This window comes from Hoplias malabaricus, chromosome 12, assembly GCF_029633855.1.
Source record: "Hoplias malabaricus isolate fHopMal1 chromosome 12, fHopMal1.hap1, whole genome shotgun sequence".
In the NCBI taxonomy this organism is placed as follows: Eukaryota; Metazoa; Chordata; class Actinopteri; order Characiformes; family Erythrinidae; genus Hoplias; species Hoplias malabaricus.
The window spans coordinates 19,536,711-19,557,029 of record NC_089811.1 but is presented as its reverse complement, the minus strand read 5'-3'; positions in this window follow the sequence as shown (position 1 = coordinate 19,557,029).

The window sequence follows — 20,319 nt, the reverse complement described above, 5'->3', positions numbered from 1 at the left end:
TAACACCATTCTGGAATTGCTGCACTATCTTTCTGCACAACAATGGTGGAATTGTTGATCCTCTTACCATCTTGGCTTCAGAGATACACTGACACTCTGAGAAGCTCTTTTTATACCCAATCATGTTGTCAATTGACCTAATTAGTGTTAATTGGTCTTCCAGCTGTTCGTTATATGCTCAATTTTCTTTTTCCAGCCACTTATTGCTACTTGTCTCAACTTTTTTGGGACTTGTTGAAACTGTGAAATTTTGAATCAATCATTTTTTTCATTTAAAATGTTACATTTACTCAGATTAAACTTTTGATCTGTCATCTATGTTCTATTACGAATAAAATATTGACATTTGCCATCTCCACATCATTGCATTCAATTTTTATTCACAATTTGTTTAGTGTCCCAACTTTTTTGGAACCCGGTTTGTAAAATAGTGTGCAAAACTCTAAACTGAATTATTCACTGGAATCTATTTGATTCTTGTGATTTTGTGTTTGTGAAAATACAAATTTGATTTAGCAGAGTTGAGTTTATGCAGCATGATGTCTGATGTCACAGACATAGAACCAGTGTGCGGCAATATTCAGCTAAGGTGGTGGAAGGTCAGGAGATCACTGCTTTTACTGAATTTCATGTGGTTCATGTGGTTCATGTGTTTATTTTAGTGGGAGGGGTGCAGGCGCAAGGGTAGCATTGCTGTCACAAAGCTCCAGAGTCCTGGGGTTGTGGGTTTGAGCCCTGCATTGGGTCACTACCTTGAGGTGTGTTCTCCCACAGTCCAAAATCTAGTGGCTGGACTGGCTGTGATAAAGTGTCCATAGGTGTGATTGTGTGGTGCCCTGTGATAGACTTGTGCCTAGGTTACAGCCATTCGTTCATTCATTGTCTGTAACCGCTTCAGGGTCAGCCACCAGTTCATGGTTGCGGGGGGTTCAGAGCCTACTCGGAATCAATGAGTGCAAGGCAGGAACTCATCCTGGATTGGGGCTGCCAGTCTTTCACAGGGCAGCACTCACTCACAAATTCACACCTAAGGACACTTTTGAGTTGCCAATCCACCTAATGTGTATTTTTGGACCGTGGGAGGAAACCAGAGCACCCAGAGGAAACCCACGTGGACACGGGCAGAACACACCAAACTCCTCACAGTTAGCCGCAGTGGTACTTGAACCTACAACCTCCAGGTCCCTGGAGCTGTGAGACAGCAACACTACCTGCTGCACCACTGTGCTGCCCATGGGATACAGTGTAAGTAGTACATAAGTAGTATGTGTATGCATACTTTTGATATTTGATTTTATGAACTAATTGCTTTAATGGTTTTGAGTTCTGCACACTTTAAAAGAGTGACGTCACTGCATGCAATCCCAGACAGTACAAAACATGAAGAACAATACAAAGAAATGTAACTCATAATCATAAATATGCAGCAGGTATAAGCAAAAATAATGTAGCCCTAAATATAAGCAAGTATTTAAACATTCCAAACATTATTAAGTGGATGGAATTATAGTATGTACTGGTTCTGTAAAGCAACTGTGATTAGCTTGGGGGCATTTGGGGTGGCTTAAAGAGTTAAAGAGTTAAAGGCTCAGTTCATCAGTAATCTACATCATATTTGAAAGGGATCAGCTGTCCAATTTCCCCAATTATTGTTTGTTCTTTCCATTCCCCTGTCTTCTTTCAGGGTAGTAAGGGAGAGGGAGGACAGGGGCAGTAAAAATATTTTCTGCAAACACCCTAAAGCACATGGCTACCCAAACAAACCAAACACATGACAAAAGCACAGCAAAGAACAAGATATTCCTAGGCTTTAGCCACAATTTACATATACTGAATCATGTCTATACTAAGTCACAGTCATGACTTAAAGGGGACACCTACAACTGTGGGGAAACACTGTTCTTTCTTGTTTGTTTATGTTCAGAAGCTCTGCATCTTCTGTAAGTTTCTATTTACTGTTAGAATTACCACAGAATCTCATTTGTAACTTGAGTTTAGACACGCATCACATTGTAATGGTTCGTGCTTTTCAATGTTTGGAATCTCTCTGTTGTTTAAAAACCTTTAGATGCCTCTGCTGTGAGCAGAGAGAGAGAAAGCATATCAGACAGAAACAGGGGCTTGTTGTTTTTACCCATTCACTAATACTGGACCTTCATAAACTCATTAGACCAGTTTCAAACATGCAAACAGATTATAGAGCAGCAAATGGTTATAAAACATCCTTAGAATTTTATAAAAAAGGTTTTTTTTTTATTAAAACCATGTATGTCACCTTTAATTCTCCTATTCTTTAATCTTACAAAGTCTGGGCCACAACTGAACTGAGTAGGAATCTCATTCCCATGCCTTGCTAAATCACGGCTACAACATGAATATCTCATTCAAATTTCTTTTGATGGCCACCTATTAAGTTGTGGTCTTTAATCTGCACTGCAACTCCTGATACCTTCCTAAAATCTCCCACTCAGAAAGAACTCATCAGTTTCACCAACAGTGATTTTCCACTGCATGGAATTTACTCCTGATCCCTGGTTACTTTTCTATAGTGTAGTTTTACAAGCTGCTGTTGTGAGATGTATAAAAACCAATGTGAAATTCACTGTAGCGTGGATTTTACCAGGGGTTATTTTGTGCTGGATGCGTGTGTTTCATTGTGATTGACATGTCTCTTTGGCCAGTTGGTGCTCTGCAATGTTTACACATCACGTTTAGTCCATACTTGGAACACGAGTGAGCATGCACTGAAAAACATTCCATGTGCAAGGTATGAATTGTACCTAATGGAAAAGCAGAGCAGAGCCGAGGCTGAGAATCGAATAGGTACCATGCAGTAGAATAGTGCCACAAGTGACTTCATCCAGTTAAACAAATGTATGATATTGTCTGTCTGTTTTAAGGAGTGAATTAGCTGGAAGTGCATACAGACAGGCATCCTATGTGAACTCTTGTTTCAGATATCAAGGCCATGGCCAATTAGAGCAGGATTTAGACAATGATGCACTAGTGAATATGAGGACATGGGATACAACAAGACTGTCTCCAATCAGAGGTCTACAGCAAGAGCCCACTGTGGTCCAGCTAATGGGTTAGCTGATGGTCAAAGTAAGTAGAAATGGTCATTTAATATTATTTTCATCAGATTAACAACATAAATATTATCAGGACAATTCGGTTCATATTGGAGAAAATGAAAAAAGAAAGTAAACAGTCCTAACAGGTTTAGGACCTCAAACTGAAAATGTAGAGATACATCCAGGGTTGAGTGAATGATTACACTACTGTGTCCAACATGATGAGTGTATGCTTGTTAATGACCTTGCCATTAAAAAAGCTTTGGGGACCCTATCCTTGATGACTAACATCAGTCTAAGTCAAATATGAGGTAAACACCGTTCAGTGGCATAGGAGAATGGCATTGTGTAATCTTATGGATCCATGTTTAGGAAAATAACAGTTACCCCTTTGCTTGTATGTGTAATAATTGTGGGCCCGGCTGTTCTGTTCCATGCATCTCTGGCATTTCAGAATAAATTATAACTTCCTGCTCTCATTCCTTATCCTTCACTTCTCCCCTTGCTACCCTCCTCCCTTCCTCCTTGTCCAGTTCTGGCTTGATGTTAGAGAGGCTGTCAGTCAGCAGGACTCTTGGGCTCCTGTGTCAGACTCCCAGGGGCTTCATCTCCTCAGACTTGCCCCCTACCAAATTAGAACCCAATCAGTTATCCAACCCCTCAGAGAAGGCTCCAGGCAGACCCCCAAAGCAGCAGGGCCAAGCCACCCTGTAGCCACAATTCTACTTCTACCTCTGCAAGAAAGCAGAGATCCCTTTGGCCTTGTCCTTGACAAGACCCCTCAACTCCCCTCCAGCCCCCTCTTTCCACACAGTCGTCTCAGAGATCCTGCTGAGAGAAACCAGGTGCTGTATAGCCTGCAAAAGTGTTTGGCTGCCCTCTTCAATCCTTGCGCTCTCACACCATTCTCCCTCAGTTGGGACCTTTTGAGCATGATCTTTGAGCATGATCACTTTGGTTAGTTTTCACTTATCTCTAATTGTTGGATTAGAGGGAGCCGTCAGGATTTTCAGGGTGCTGGCACCTTCGTCCACAACATCAGCTTCCTCATGGAGACAGTTCGGCTAAAGCTTTGTTCTTAGGTCAGATGTTATGATGTAATCAAGCATACTTGATTAGAGCAGGACACATTTTTTGCCGTCTGAAGAACGAAAAGCCACATGAAATCTGATTTGTTCCAGTCAGATTCAAGCCCCATTTGTAGGTGGCTTCAATTCTTTTTCAGCTGTGATCTCTGTACATGTGACTCAAGCTGACCAGTCAGGGGCAGCAATGGCCTATCAATTAAAGAAGTGGGCCTGGGACAAGAGGTTCGCCTATTTAATCACCTGGACCAGGAGGAAAAATGAGGGTGGATGGAATAAATGAAATCTCTTTCTTCTCCCTCAACCTCCACAGCTGGTGTGCCTTGATCAAGGCACCTTTCTCAGGTCACTAATAGTTGGCTGCCCACGTTCCAGGGGAATGTGAATATGATCACTGCCCGAGGAAAACCATATATCTCAATTTTCTTTATCATTTGAACACAGTACATTGCATTTTGTGAACATTTTATGATTTGTGGATGAATAGAAATGCTGCAAAATTACTTTTTCTTTCTTAACCAATAACAAACAAACAAAACAAACAAACAAACAAACAATATATATATATATATATATATATATATATATATATATATATATAAATTCATTATCTATAACTGCTTATCCAGTTCAGGGTCGCGGTGGGTCCAGAGCCTACCTGGAATCATTGGGTGCAAGGTGGGAATACACCCCAGAGGGGGCGCCAGTCCTCCACAGGGCAACACACACACACACACACACCTACCTACCTACCAATGTGTAAACAGCAAAAATAAGTCAATAGTATCCACCTCTGCCATGAGAAGAGAAAGAGAAGGAAGCCTAGCATACCGGACAGAGAGACAGTTTTTTTGGGATGAAACTGGATGAACTGGAGAGAACCCACACATACACAGGGAGAACACACCAAACTCCTCACAGACAGCCACCCAAATTAGGGCTTGAGCCCATAATCCCAGGGCATTGTGGTTGTATGACAGTGACACTACTCATTGACTACCACTCATTAGATAAATCTTACCATTGCAATTTGTTTCAACCGAATGTATTCATTCATTCATTGTCTGAAACCACTTATCCAATTCAGGGCGACACACACACTCACACAATCACACCCACAGACACTTTTTGAGTCGCAAATCCACCTACCAATGTGTGATTTTGGAACATGGGAGGAAAGGTAGTGTCGCAGTCACACAGCTCCAGGGACCTGGAGGTTGAGGGTTCGATTCCCGCTCCGGGTGACTGTCTGTGAGGAGTTGGTGTGTTCTCCCCGTGTCTGCGTGGGTTTCCTCCGGGTGCTCCGGTTTCCTCCCACAGTCCAAAAACACACGTTGGTAGGTGGATTGGCGACTCAAAAGTGTCAGTAGATGTGAATGTGTGTGTGTCTGTGTTGCCCTGTGAAGGACTGGCGCCCCCTCTAGGGTTTATTCCCGCCTTGCGCCCAATAATTCCAGGTAGGCTCTGGACCCACCGCGACCCTGAATTGGATAAGCGGTTACAGATATATTATACAGATAGATTATTATATAGATATAATAATAATATATTAAATATATCTGTGAAGTCATGTTATCTTACAAAATGATCACTAATTCTGGAATTATGGGGGACCCATATAATTATTGGGCTGTTCCTTGGAGAGTAATTTCCTTGAGGAAATTATGCCTAGGCACAACCTACACATTTCTGCTACAAATGAAATCACCTACCATTTATGATCAACTCAGAAATTGTGTGAGTGTAAAAAAAACCTCAGGGCTAATTATAATACACAGGTGTGTAATAATATATGGTAGAAAGATGAAGAAAACAAAACAAAGAAAAAATAGGGGAAAAAATTATGTTTCTGTTCCTTTGTAAAAGATAAAGAAACAACAGGACACCTAATAAACATGCAAGAGCTAGTACAGCACCAAACCTGCCAGTATCAGATAAACAGTACTTTAAAATTTACATCTAAACCATCAGAGAAAATCATGCCTTAATCTAGTTTCAGTTCTGAAAACCTCCACATGTTATTGCACTTATTTACACAGCTATAGAGAAGCTGCGACTGCAAAAAAAAAAAAAAAAAAAAAAAAAATAGGAAGTATAAAATGACTATTAAACAAAGAAGCTCCTGATGTTCTCAGAAAAATGGAATGTCCACTCCGGAACCAGGATCTCAACATCACTGAATGTGTTTGGGATTGTGTGCTTGGATTACAAGAAGCAGAAAATGAGAAGCACAAACATCTTCCATGACTGATCTCCAAAAAGTGTGGAAAAATACCACTGTGAATTCCATTGAGAAATGGAGAATAATGGGCGTTTGCTGTACCCAAAATACTGACAGGCAAAAGTACTATAAGTCATCCAAAATGTGAGTTGTATTGAATTTTTATTTAAGCCCATGGACTTTTTTGGCTTAAAATAGTGGTAATTTAAACTGTGAAATCTATTTTAATCTTTTTCTTTTTAATAAAATTCAGAAGATGTTTCCTTATCATTTGCTAGCTCTCCTGTCTGTTTGTGTGCTGGAAACCGGTTGAATGTTTTTACAAAGCCCGAGTGGATGAAAATTATTTAAAACAGAGATGAGGATATTGCTCTATTCTTGCTCTTAAGGTGTGTAATATTGACTTATTTTTGCTGTTTTAGATCACTTAACGTGAAAATGTCTCCAAATTCGGGAGACGGATAACCGCATTAATGAATGTGCAACAAAACTAAACAACTCAATTTACAAAAGAGTTTTTGTGGTCATTCAAACAGTGAATAAAAACTTACAAACAAGTTGAACTTCAGTCATGTACAAACAACATTCATTTTTCTTTTTGAACATACCATTCCACCTTAAAAGATGTGGAGATCCTGAACGTAAACAACCAGAGAGAACTACAGTTAGATGTAACCTTAAAGCTTGACCAATGAAAACTGATGCACCACCGAGAGGACAATGGAAATAATATAGATGTGTATTCTTTAACATATACACTCCAGAGTGTACAGAGTGAATCTTAAATATTTGCCCTGCTATGTGAACATGAGAAAGTGTTTGGAAGCATACTTCATCTCAAACCATCACTGTAAAGTGGTAGGCAGGTGTTCTGGGAAAAGCCATTATTTAAAAACTATAACTTAGAATGTGCGCGTAGTTGGAAATATAATTAAAAAAAACTTTTATTACACTAATTAAAAACAACAACAACAAACAAATAAAAATATGGTTTATTTCAGACTCAAAGGAAAGGTTAATAAAATACTATATTAAACACACGCAGCATAAATACTACCCATCTCTGCTCGTGATCATAGTGATTATGTGAACTAATATCAGTCATTTCACTCAGTGTCAGATATAAACACCTCCTGTGAGGGTGTAATACTAAACTGGAACCAAGCTGCTTGTCTAACCATTAATTTGCATGCCTGCATTTGGATCAAACCACCCCACCCTTCATCTGTGAGTTTTTGTCATCTAAATAGCTGGGAGGCTATTAAGTTAATTAATGACACATGGAAGGATCTGGATCACCCACGATCTCAGCTCTCACCGGCTTTATCTCTTCCCACCCAGTCTCTCTCTCTCTCTCTCTCTCTCTCTCTCTCTCTCTCTCTCTCTCTCCTCTTGTCATTCCCACTCCTGCTCCTCACTGCCAAACCAGTCACGCTAATGCCTCTGTTCCCAAAACAGCCAGCTCCATTTGTCATGTATTACTCATTCAGACGTCCCATTCATTTCGAAAGCCACAAAAACTTTGCTGGTCGTACCTCCGCCCGCCTTCTTGCTCCATCCTTCCAACCGACCTTAAGTTGAAAGTTTATTCCATTTCTAACTGAACTGCGCAGATAAGGTACACAGTCCTTTGTAAGGTACACATTTGTTCTCAATTTACAAGTATTAATAAAGATTTTTTTTTCATTCCGTTCAATTCAGTTCCTGAATTTTTCTCTATTTAGTTTCTTTATTATTCTCTATAGTGGAAATTTGTTTTGCACCCATGTACACTAAACATGATACAAAACAAAACCCAATGTCCCCAAACAGCACAACCCAATACATAAATAATTAAAATAATGCATCACACAAATTTAATAAACCTGTAGCTTACAGTATAAAATAATTCTTCCTCCTATTGCTTTTAACCTCTGGGAACCTAAATCTGCATCTTGAAAGCAGAAGCTAAAATTCATACTTTAATCTGTAGTCCAAAATACTCAGTATCAGCCTCGCTTTCTGTGTAAAACTACATACAAATATGCCAAGTAGGGGAGTTTCTGAAAGCAGAGGTTTCAGCACACTGCTGTGAGGAGTTGATGGCAGTCAGCCACACATACATTATTGATGTCAGGTACTGATATTGGATGATTAGTTCTAGGTCACAAAACCCAGTCCGGCTCATCTCAAAGATATTGCATTGTGCTCCATTACTCTAGAGAACACATGTTGACTCCATAGTCAATATTTGCATCTACAATAGTTTCACCAGCTGCTGCATTTACTTATTATTAAGATGTGTCTAAAAATGGTTTGACATGTAGTGTAACTTCAGCATTTACAAACCCCATTTTCTGAGATGTTCGGACATTTTGTAAAATGATATAACAAACCAAAGCATATATAAATATAGTGCAATCTGATGCCTGCAACAGCCTCCAAATAAGCTGCGAAAGGCACAAAATTCATTCATTCATTCATTATCTGTAAGCGCTTATCCAGTTCAGGGTCACGGTGGGTCCAGAGCCTACCTGGAATCATTGGGCGCAAGGCGGGAATACACCCTGGAGGGGGCACCAGTCCTCACACCAATGATTCCAACTCCTCACAGATATTCACCCGAAGCGGGAAACGAACCCACAACCTCCAGGCCCCTGGAGCTGTGTGACACAGCAGGCACAAAACAAAAAAGTGAAATTTCGTAGAAAAACCATGGTACATGCATTACACAGATAAGCAGGTGAATCTAAAATGAGCACTGAACAAAGCCTCAGCCTTTGCAAGCAAAAATAGGTTGTTGAGCATGTAGTTCCAAAAGGACATTTTTTTCAGTGCAAGATTCCAAAGGTCTTTTACAATCTACCATGCTTAATATTATGAAATTATTCAGGATGTCTAGAAAAATATCAATTCATGTAGGGGAAAGCTGGATGTTGAATGAGCATGACCTTCGAGCCCTCAGATGGCACTGTATAAGAAACTATGACGCTACAGTGATAAATAAAGCCACATGGGCTTGGGGTACTTAAAAACAGCTGTCACTTTGCAAAGTATGTCACTGCATCAAGAAATGCAATCTGATAAAATATGAAAAGTTCTCTGGGTCCAAACTCATCTCAGATAGTCCAAAATACACTAGAAATTTGTGCTGTGGTCAGAGGAGTCCATGCTTCAGCCTGTTTTCATGAGAAATGAACTTGATGTTTTGTGTTTATGACAAAAGACACAATCCAAAATTTACCACTGTTAATACAAACATAAACGCAAACTTGGGCATGGGTGACATGAATATATTAAGATTTTAGGGAGACGTATGCTGCCATCAAGACAACATCTTCTCCTCTGAAGTCCATGGTTATTTCTGCAAGAGAATGCCAGGATTCATAAAGACTTTACCCAGTCAAAATGGCAAAATCCCACTTGAAAATGTTAAGAAATTGTAATTTCCCAATGATTAAGATGTGTAATTAAAAGGAAAGGTGATGTGACTGTCCCAAATTTTTGTTGTAAGCGTCAACTTCTAAATGTGTTTAGATTTACAAATTATAATCAAAATTTCAGTGAAAATCTTGGAAATATTTAGGTTTTCTTTTTCATTATTTCATGAAAGTGAAGTATCAAATCACATATACTTTTATTTATTTATTTATTTATTTATTTATTTTTATTTGTATTGCACTAAATATCCCAACGTTTCTGTAAATTGTGTATCTATAATTAATATTACATTTTTAAATAGCAGTAGCCCATGTTCCATTCTCTTCCATCTGAATTCGATGAGTTCCTTTCTGTGGCAATAAATCGCTCAAATAAATATTAATTGCAAATAAACATGTTTTTCAGCTTGCTGTCACACATTGTGGCTCTGTTAGCAATGGCATCATGAGTTGTTAGAGAAGTGTGGCAAGACAGCTTCATAGACAGGAGCTGAGTTGAACTGGCTTGGGGGTGGGAGTGAGGAGTTGGGGGGTGGGTGGATGACAAAGAAGAGAAGAAATCAGATGAGAAAATTAGTGAGGAGATTGAAGGGAGAGTATAACAAATAGTCAGCAAGAGGTAGCATAATAGAAAGACAATGTCAAGAATGACTAGAACTTGTGGGTGTGCTAGTGGGTGGTGGTGTTGGTGGTGGTGTTGGGGAGTGTTGAGGCTAGCAATTTGGGGAGCGCTGAACAGAGCTGGTGTGCACTCTGATGAATATATCTGTATGTGATTATTTTGACAGCAGTTATAAACCCATAAGGCCTGGCCCCAGTTCCTGCTCTTGTTGATTTAAACCACCGAGCCCCATAAATAATGGTTGATTAAGTGGCTGATCTGGCTCTCTCAGCCCTCTCTGCCTGGGTGCAGGCCTGGGCCTTGAGCACTAGCCCTCAATGTGTTCTGCATTAGAATTACTGAAGAGCCAGGAGAATGGTTTGGGGGGAGAAGTCCCCTGGGCCCATAGAAGCCCTCAGTTTAGCTGACCTTAATACATCAAAACGTCTTTTGCTACAGGCTACAACTTCACGTCTGAAGACAGCAGAAAGACAGACACGTCTGTGGTGCAGTTTAGACTGATGTTAATAGGGGCTCACTGATTTGGGTAAAATTTCTCATCAAGGTTTTTCTGACCAATATTATGACTGCATTTTAAATTGCAAATATTTATGCAAATTAGGCTCCTGACATTTTATATTGGGCAAAATCACTCGCATATCCTCATTTTTCAAGTTTGAAGCTTGAATTTTGCCAGTTGCCACTGGCTGAGTTAGGAGTATGGTTCATTTTGATTGGTTTCATTAATCCACAGGCATGTTATTATGAGGAATTTCTCTACTTGAAGTTCAGGTTTCCTAGTAAAGAGGGATATAACTTTCAGCAATATTATAAGCGACTTTAATAATTGTAACAGAAAACTTTTTGTTTTTTTATTCAGATATTTCCTCACCATTTGCTAGTTCCAGTCTATTTGCATGATGGAAACTAGTCTAATGTGTTTATGAATCCCCAGTGTCAGTAAAAGAGTAAAATAATTGTTCTTATAGACATGCTAGGCTAAGAGACCTCCAAATGTTAAAAAACATGAAAAGAGATGAGGTTATTGCTTTATTCCTGCTTCATAGGTGGGATATTTTGACTTATTTTAGCTGTTTCAGATCATTTAGGTAGAAACCCACTCTAAAATTGGGAAACTGCTAATGGCATGAAAGTAAACACAGACAGAGGCTGATACAGATCTAAACAACTGGAGTTACAAACAGGTTTCTGTGGTAATTCTAACAGTGAATAAAAACGTACAGACAGCTTAAATATCAGCCATACACGTATGTTGTTCTTCTCCTCAGACATACCGTTCCACCTTCTGAACATAAGAAAACCAGAGAGAACTGCAGTTCCCTTATTAATCATTTAGGTTGCTTTTAAGTTTTAGTCCTTACCATTTGAATATTATTTTTTTTTATTATTGTAATTTTTATATACACACAGATTTTCAAAAAGATATTTGCACCCAGAAGGAAGTGTCAGAGTTCAGTGATATTTGGGAAACGAAGGATAACAAGAACGATAAATGATTAAAAGTTTAGACTGATATGAACAATATTTACTGAGCTATACATACAAAAGTATTGTATAATATAGTATGTCGGGCCACCAAATTTGCTAACGCAACATCCCAGACGTCTCAGCATGGAGTTATAGAGGTTCCTAATGGAGTCCTGTGATAATCCATGTCTGTAATGAAGATCAAAGGTGATCTGGCATAGAAACTGCACCCAACACCATAACATCAAAGCTTCAGGACATGTGACGCATGACCACAAACCATTCATTTTGCAGATGACCCTGGTGCCTCCACACATGGATTTGTTGATCGCCTCCACCAAGACAAAAGCAGGACTCCTCACTGAAGATGTCCCACTGCCATTCTGCGTGACTCCATGACAGTTTGGCATGACACTGTTGCCGTCTTCGGTGACATTGACATGGTGTTAAGGACAGATGTTATATTCGTCTGCGTGCTTGTAGTCCTGTATCGTGCAGCAATCTGCCAATGGTGCTGGCACTAAAAGGATGATTCTTCTATCTGCATGACTGCTATGGTGAGAAATACTCTGATAAGACAATCCTCCTTCCTGGAACCCAAAAATACAACCCCTCTCAAACTCTTCCAATTGCTCAAAAATTGCTTCTCCAAAGTATACTTCACTTGCAAAGTTACTACTAACACAACAGAAGGAGTCGGAATGGAAAGCATGTGCAAAAGGACGACCTTATATAGTCAGTCAAGTATAGAGATAAGGTTCGTCCTTGCTTATGTCACATGTGCAGCTGAGAGTGAAACATGAATCATTCGCATGTCTCACAATGCCAAAAACATAGTTGCTCCCAGAAGGAATTACCAGCTGCAATGACTTGGTGGAAAGGTTTGTCAGTGAGTGTATATAAAACAACTTAAGTTGATTAATCTTTCAGCCTTATTTGTAAACAAGTCACATGGCACTGGCTCATTAATTTTCATTGGTAGACTACTATTCTTTGGATGGTAACATGCCTGAAACAGGTTTTCTCTAACTGCTCCATTTCAGGTTATGTCTCATGTAATGCAGTGCATCCATTTCCCCCAGCTGGCATTAGTGACATGGGATCCAGCTGAATTCGTTGTTATTGGAGGATAAACTTACATAGGTTTGAGACTTTGTATATATATTTCTTCAAGTGGGCTTTTATGGATATTTGCGGTTATTATTCCTGACTGTTAAAAATCTAGCAGTTTGTGCTAGCATGGCTCAAATGTTTACACAAAGGCATGTGTCTCTACACTAAGGTCTCTGGACGAGATGGACTGGAGGTGGACGGAATGCGTTTGATACCTCTGTAGGGGTGCCGACTAATAATCGCATAGGAAAACACTTTGGATTGGAAAAGGCTAATGATGTTTGAGAGAGGTTTCACATGTAATTTTTAGAGCAGAATCCCCCACTCACCCACTCACCCCCAAAATGTACATATGTCGCCCCACCTGGCCCAAAGTACCCATTCATACTTTTTTTTTTTTGGGGTGGGAGTTTTTTTTCGCAGCATACATGCTCTCAGTACTGAGGTGAAAATTCCAAACTATTTACTGAGGTTGAACTGATCACAGAGCCCATTTCTCATGGCAAAATCCCTCGAAACACACGTCTGCTACTTTAAGCTGCCAATGTGCTGAGCAGTAACTTGGCCTGGGGGTCTGCAGTTGCCACTAGCTCTTTGCTGCAGCACTAGTGCTTGTGGGTGTGCTCTGGCACACTCCCTCCTTTTAGTAGGATAACATTTCAGCACTTTAGATTAGCAACCCCGGGTCCCATCAACACATTTAAGAGGGGGTGACCCTTCCTTCCTCCACCTTAGCGCACAGGGAGAAGGCTGAGTGGGCCGTGCTGTGTTAACCCGACCAAGGGCAGCATAGCAATAACAAATACAGGATCACAGGACCACCACCACCTCTGACCTCTGAGCCCCTTACACAATGCCACACAGATCACTATCACACATATCCACTTTAGAGCCACACACAGACACATAGGAGCCCCATCCATTTATGCTCTGGAAGTAACTAATTTTATATACATATTAGATATTAAATACAATAAATAAATACAAATAAATACAAATGTATTATTATTATATGGTATATTATTATATTATTATTATATGGTATTATATGGTATTATATATTATATGGACAACATAATAATTAAATCTATGTTATTATTATTATTATTATTATTTTATTATTACACAATAAACATCATAACTAGACATTTAACATACAGAATAACAATGATTTTTAATCTAATTTGGTTTTCTGCTTCATTTTTTAACGCATGTATTTAACTTAATTAAATTCAATCATGATATGGAAAATCTTCCTAAATTTTATGTAAATATATTTATTAATGTAGCTTAGAATTTTATTATAAATCTGGGACTCTTTCTAATAGAAAGTTCATCAAAAAATGTTGACATTTTATAAGTAGTAGCCAACATTTCCAAACTATGTAATAAAATATAATACCATAAAAACGTATATTCAAGAATGTTTTTCCAAGGTTGACAAAGGTTTACTTTCAGTTACAAAATACAGTGCTGATAATTGAAACTAGCCCAAGTGAACAGCTTAGGTACAGTATGGGACATCATCATTTGGTTTACAGCTGCTTTCCAGTCTAGTTTGATGTTTTTTTGGATGAAACCTGTGTTGCCACACAAGAAAAACCCTAAATCTTAGTGTTCAGAAGCATCGCAGTGAAACAGACATATCAAATGTTTCAATCTCGCTTTGAGCTGAGTCTGGAGGCTGCTTTAGTCCAGAGCACTCAGACATGATTGGAGTTTTAATAAGAGCATAACAGACCTGGCTCCAGCTCTCTCTCTCTCTCTCTCTCTCTCTCTCTCTCTCTGGCCACAGAAATTCCACTGCTCTGGAAGTCTTCACAGTGCCAGTAGAGATTTAGAACGTAAAAGGCCAGGATCAGTAATGTTTAATACTAGATGCAGCTCACTGATTATGACCTTCTCTACTTAAACAAATATCGTTTTTGTTTGAAAGAAGACTCACCTCCTCCTCCTCCTCCTTCTCCATGGGTTCTGCCCTACCTCCCCATCAGCCTCCTTTCATCAACCTCAAACGCCATGTTCATGGACTCCATCAAATTACAAAGCCGAATCAGTTTCAATTTGTGGTCCAAAACCTGTTTTGAGATGCATGTGTCAGTGATGGAGTTGCTTGGCGTCAAGCAAATCTGAAGCCCTCCCAATGGCTGCACTGGTTGAATGGTGGTAAATGATTGACACTGACTGTCATGGGGAGTTCCGCCCAGTCAGATTACTGAAGTTGTGAGCCTTTTTCGTTTACCCACAAGGCCGTTCTTTTGTCAGCCATGCTGTCAGCTAAACGAACATGCAGGGCAGGCGGTGAGACAAATGTAGTGAACTCCTATATGGCCCAACAATCTAATTCAACCTGGTGAGTAATAAGCACGTTTCCTGATTGATTTTGATGTGTGAAGTAAGAACTTTCTGATATTTCAGATCCAACATTCATTCTCTGTTTTGTACTCTGTTATCATAATCATCTCCATGAGGTTCTCAACAAAGTTCTTTTCCTTTGGAACTTATATTTTGAAGCAGTTTACCTATGCTTTCAGTTGATGTCTTGGCCATGCAGTTTGGGTTCATGGCCAACATTAGCAGTGGTGTCCATTGCTAGCAATAAATTGCTGCTCATTCAAGCGCTTTGTGTGTTTGAGGGGGTTTTTGTGTGTTTGTTGTCAATAAATGTCAGTACTCTGACATGAGTTAGGAGTTTATTTGTTGTCCTGGTCTCTAGGATTGGGGCAGTGGACTTCGGTCCCTGTTAAATCAGTGACGCCACCAATAGCGTTAGCATCAGTTGCTATAAACAGTGCCAGTTCCCTCACTAACCTCCCTTCATTAGCTGATAACAACCTTTACATTCTCTCACTCTATTAGTTTTGGTGCATCTCTCAGAGTCAACGCTGACCTGTTGTCTAGACAGAGGGGTCATTGAGTGCTGTGCCCTCTAGATGTCCAAGAGTGGGCTCCAGTGCGCAGGTGGTAATGGGAAGGACCTCAGCTGAGATGTTTCTTAGGTTGGATTGTTGTTATGGGAGAGGCAGCAATGAACTGTCAGGTAACCACAGTCAGGGGTTAAAGCCTCTGAATGTAAAGTTGGCACAGGACTTATAAAACAGCACTTTTACTAAGTAAATGTGAACGCAGATCCTACAACATTTTCAAAAAAGTAAGCCACTGAGTTACGGATATATATCACAAACTCATAATAATGTAAAAGCAGAATTTGTCAACAAAAACTAGGCTGTTTTGTTGTCTGAAATGATTTACTATGCAATTATAATTATGCAATAAGCACATTATTGTTAAAATGATTTATTATATTATATCTCCACCTTAGGGAAGGATTTGTGACTCTTTCTGCTTATTTTCTGATAAGAACTGAAACACTTAAGCAACATCTACTGGAGGGAGCCCAGAAGTAGGGATTTCCAAATGCATTGTACATATTCAGTCACAAATTCTGAGGAACGTACATTTTTTGTAAAGTAAAATATGTTTATTGTCCATATTTTTAAACTGGCTTTCCATGACACTCAAAAATGGTTTACTGTAGTCTAACAGCATTAAATAGAAAAAACAGACATTACCATACACCATTGGTTCATCCTAAGAAAAAATAAATAAATAAAATGTAAGCAAGCACTGAATTTTGGCCCCTGAAGCTGACCCTTCCCATGTGGAGTGGTAAGTGGGCAGATTACACTTTTAAGAGCCCCTCATGTGCTGTGAGAGCTGAGCTGGCTTTGTTTTTGACTCTGTTTATGTTCACATTTGTAAATCTCAGCAGAGTTAGAGCATAAGGCACAAGGGCGAACTCATACACACTCTAATGAAGTATTTACAGATAATTCCCACTGTCAAATATGCCGCTCGGTGACAGAGTGCAGAGAGCCGGGGCCTTTTGGCTCAGGCGGATTTCATTTCAGGTAGAAACGCCATGAGGAAAACAACACGAGCAGTGACGCTTGCAGCGCTCGCGCAGCTCTCTGAGGTAAAAAGGCGCGAAGGAAGAACGTGCTCCATTATACAACAACAACAACAAGACCGAATCATCGGCATCAAAAGAATCCAGCTAAACATACTCCGCTTGTTCTGATTCTTTACTGACATTTTAACCGCATGTGGTCTTAAAGTGATGTGAATTCATTCTTCAAATCATTGAAAGACAGCGCACAATTTTATCAGTTTTGCTGATAATATCATTTACCTATCATTTTAGCTTAATAAGATCATATGAAGCTCAACAATTGTTCGTTGTTAGTTCGAATACCTAAGCTAAAAAAACGCTCCAAAAAACGATTTCAGGCATTCATCTACGGTGAATGAAATGTGATTATTTAAAATTATTTAAATTCACCACCGTGATTAAATGTATCTTTTATCTCATATCAGTTAACAATTCCGCAGGTTCTACCGGCTCAATGTGAGCTGCCAGAACGGGAAAATTACGAGAAGAACACTACGAAATATGTCTAATTTACATTATTTAAAAAGTCTAAAACAGGAAATAGATAAATTTACATTATTATTAGGCCTACTGAAATTAGCTTTATGCTTCTTGATTTCCGTAAATCAGCTTTACTATTATTAATAATGAAAAGTATTGATATTATTATCATCGTCATTATTACTATTAGCTTATTATATATATATATATATATATATATATATATATATATATATATATATATATATATAATACAATTAAGAACAACCATTCCTGTAACGTCTACATTATACTAGGAGTATTATTATTATTTTGTTGTTTTTTGTTATTGTTGCCATTGTAATAAATAATGCAGTTAATCAATAAGAAATTATGTTTGCTGATGTGGCTTTAAGACGCTGTTTGCTGTTTAACTGAGCTTTAAACCACAGACGAGCGTGAACTAATTCTGTGCTCCTGATTAGGTCTAGTACATTGAAAAATTATACCAGAAAATGGGCTGAAGTTTTTATAATGAAGTAGTTTGTGATTAGCTGATTGTGTATATTGTTAATAAAGGGAGTGTGAATGTGAAAGTATTGTGTGTGTTAAACTGTCAGTGTAATGTGTCGGAGGCGCTTTCTTTTCTGATTAAAGCTGAGTTTAAGCAGGTCTAACTGCCACATTACGCTCAACCTGTAATACAGAACTCGCTTTACTTCACATCCACTCGTTCACCCACTTACGCTGGGTTCGAAATAAATTACATTATATTATTATTATTGTTATTATTGTTGTTGTTTTTATTATTATTTTTATTGTTGTTATTATTTCTACTTTTACCTCTTCTTTCTTTGCTTTATACTGTAATTACTAATATTATTAAATTATGATTATTTTAATGGTTACTTTTGTTTAGAATATTATCATATTTTTTCCAATCCTTAATAATAATAATAATAATAATAATAATAATAATAATAATAATAATAATGATAATAATAATAATACAAATAATAATAACTTTATATGAAATATCCTTTGTGAAATTATTTTTATTATACATTTTCCCTTCAAATGTAAGTTCCTGTGTTGTATTTGGCGCTGTGTAAAATGACTCTGATCTTGTTTAAATCTTGTATAGATTCTTGCTGCTTTAACAGAACTTCAGAGACAAAACGCTGTGTAATTGATTTTCGCTTTTATTTTGATCTATTTAATATTGATCTCCTACTCGATTCGTATATTCTTTATTATACTATGCATTTTTATTAACAACAAGATATATATATTTGTATATATATATATATATATATATATATATATATATATATATATATATATATATATATATATATATATATATACAAATATATTGCTTTTTTCCGTTCTAACCATCGTTCTTAAATAAAACATCTTTCTCACCTCCCGCTCTTTTCTTTCTGCGTATATTGGTGTGTTAATTACAATGTTTGTGTATGTGTGTTTGTTTATGTGAAATGTCAGGACAAGATTCCAGAAAACACACTCACTTCTCAGGATAATGTTCAGTTTTGGTGTCATATCAGCGCAAAAAAAGTATGTCCTGGCTTTTCTAAACATTTTTAATTCAAACATGAGTTTTATTATTCCAAAATCTAAAAGTGCCAAAAGCTTTCTTTTTGGTTTCTGAGGTTAGGGTTAGATGTAGTGTAATTAGATACAGTTATCATTATGTCTATGGAAAGTCCTAACAAGTATAGTGGAACCAACATGTGTGTGTGTTCAGTAGTTGTTTCTGAACTGCCCGCTGGGGTGCGCTGTTTCCCGTTTCTCCACTAACAGTGCTAAACTAGTTATATCCCACGTGAAATTCATGCAAATATATAAAATCTTAAATGCACAAGCTAAAACACTTGGCAAATGTAAAAGCTAAAGAACTGGACATGTAGAGACGTAGAAAATTAGAAGATATCTAAAGAAAACAGAGCGGGTACAAAAATGAAATGACATGAATGAATATGACATAGGCATGGACAGAACAATGCGCAGATTATGATTATGATAATGAGCAGAACATAATCTAGTACTATTTACAGTATACTGCAGTAATATTTGCAATTGTGTACAGTGCATTTGGAAGATAATGCAGTTGTAGAATATATAAGTTCCTTTATTGAAATATTCCTACCTGCTCTGTCAGAGACTGCTAGATGAAATGCTTGGCGAAGAATAAATATAAATGTATTTAGATTATAAAGTAGCATTCATTTTGGTGGAGGAGATGAGGCTGGGGATCAGACGTTTAGCTGAATTGGGTTGTATAGGTTTTTGAAATTATTGTGATTCTCTCTCTCTCTCTCTCTCTCTCTTTCTCTCTTTTCTCTCTCTCTCTTTTCTCTGCGTGTTGAGTGTGTGTGTGTGTGTGTGTGTGTGTGTGTGAAGCGGCTTATACAGCGTTTCATCTCGCGTTTCTTCCGTTTTCCGAAGCTATATTTCACATTGTGAGACTAAAATCAGTTTGCATGCCGAAGATGAGAGAGACAAAGTGATAAATAATTCAGCAGCATCGCAGCCCGAGAATCATTCTCTTGTTCATTCTGTAACCAAAGTGAATCTTCATTTTTCTATTTTTAGATTCTTCCTTCTTCGTGTTGTTCTAGGGTTCATGAGCTGAGAGAAAGTGTGTGATTGATCAACCCAAAACTAGCACAAATCCTCAGCGTGCCCTAGTCGCAGAATTAACAAATACCTGCAAAAAATAAACAACAAAAAGGCAAAAATTGTAACACTTCTTCACTGATTTGTGTCCAGTATTTACTTCAATGTCATCGTTTTACTTTTTTATTCTTTTGGCTGCAATTTTGACCGACGCCGAGGGGACACGTGTAAAATAACACGGCCAATTAACCAACATGAGATTAATCA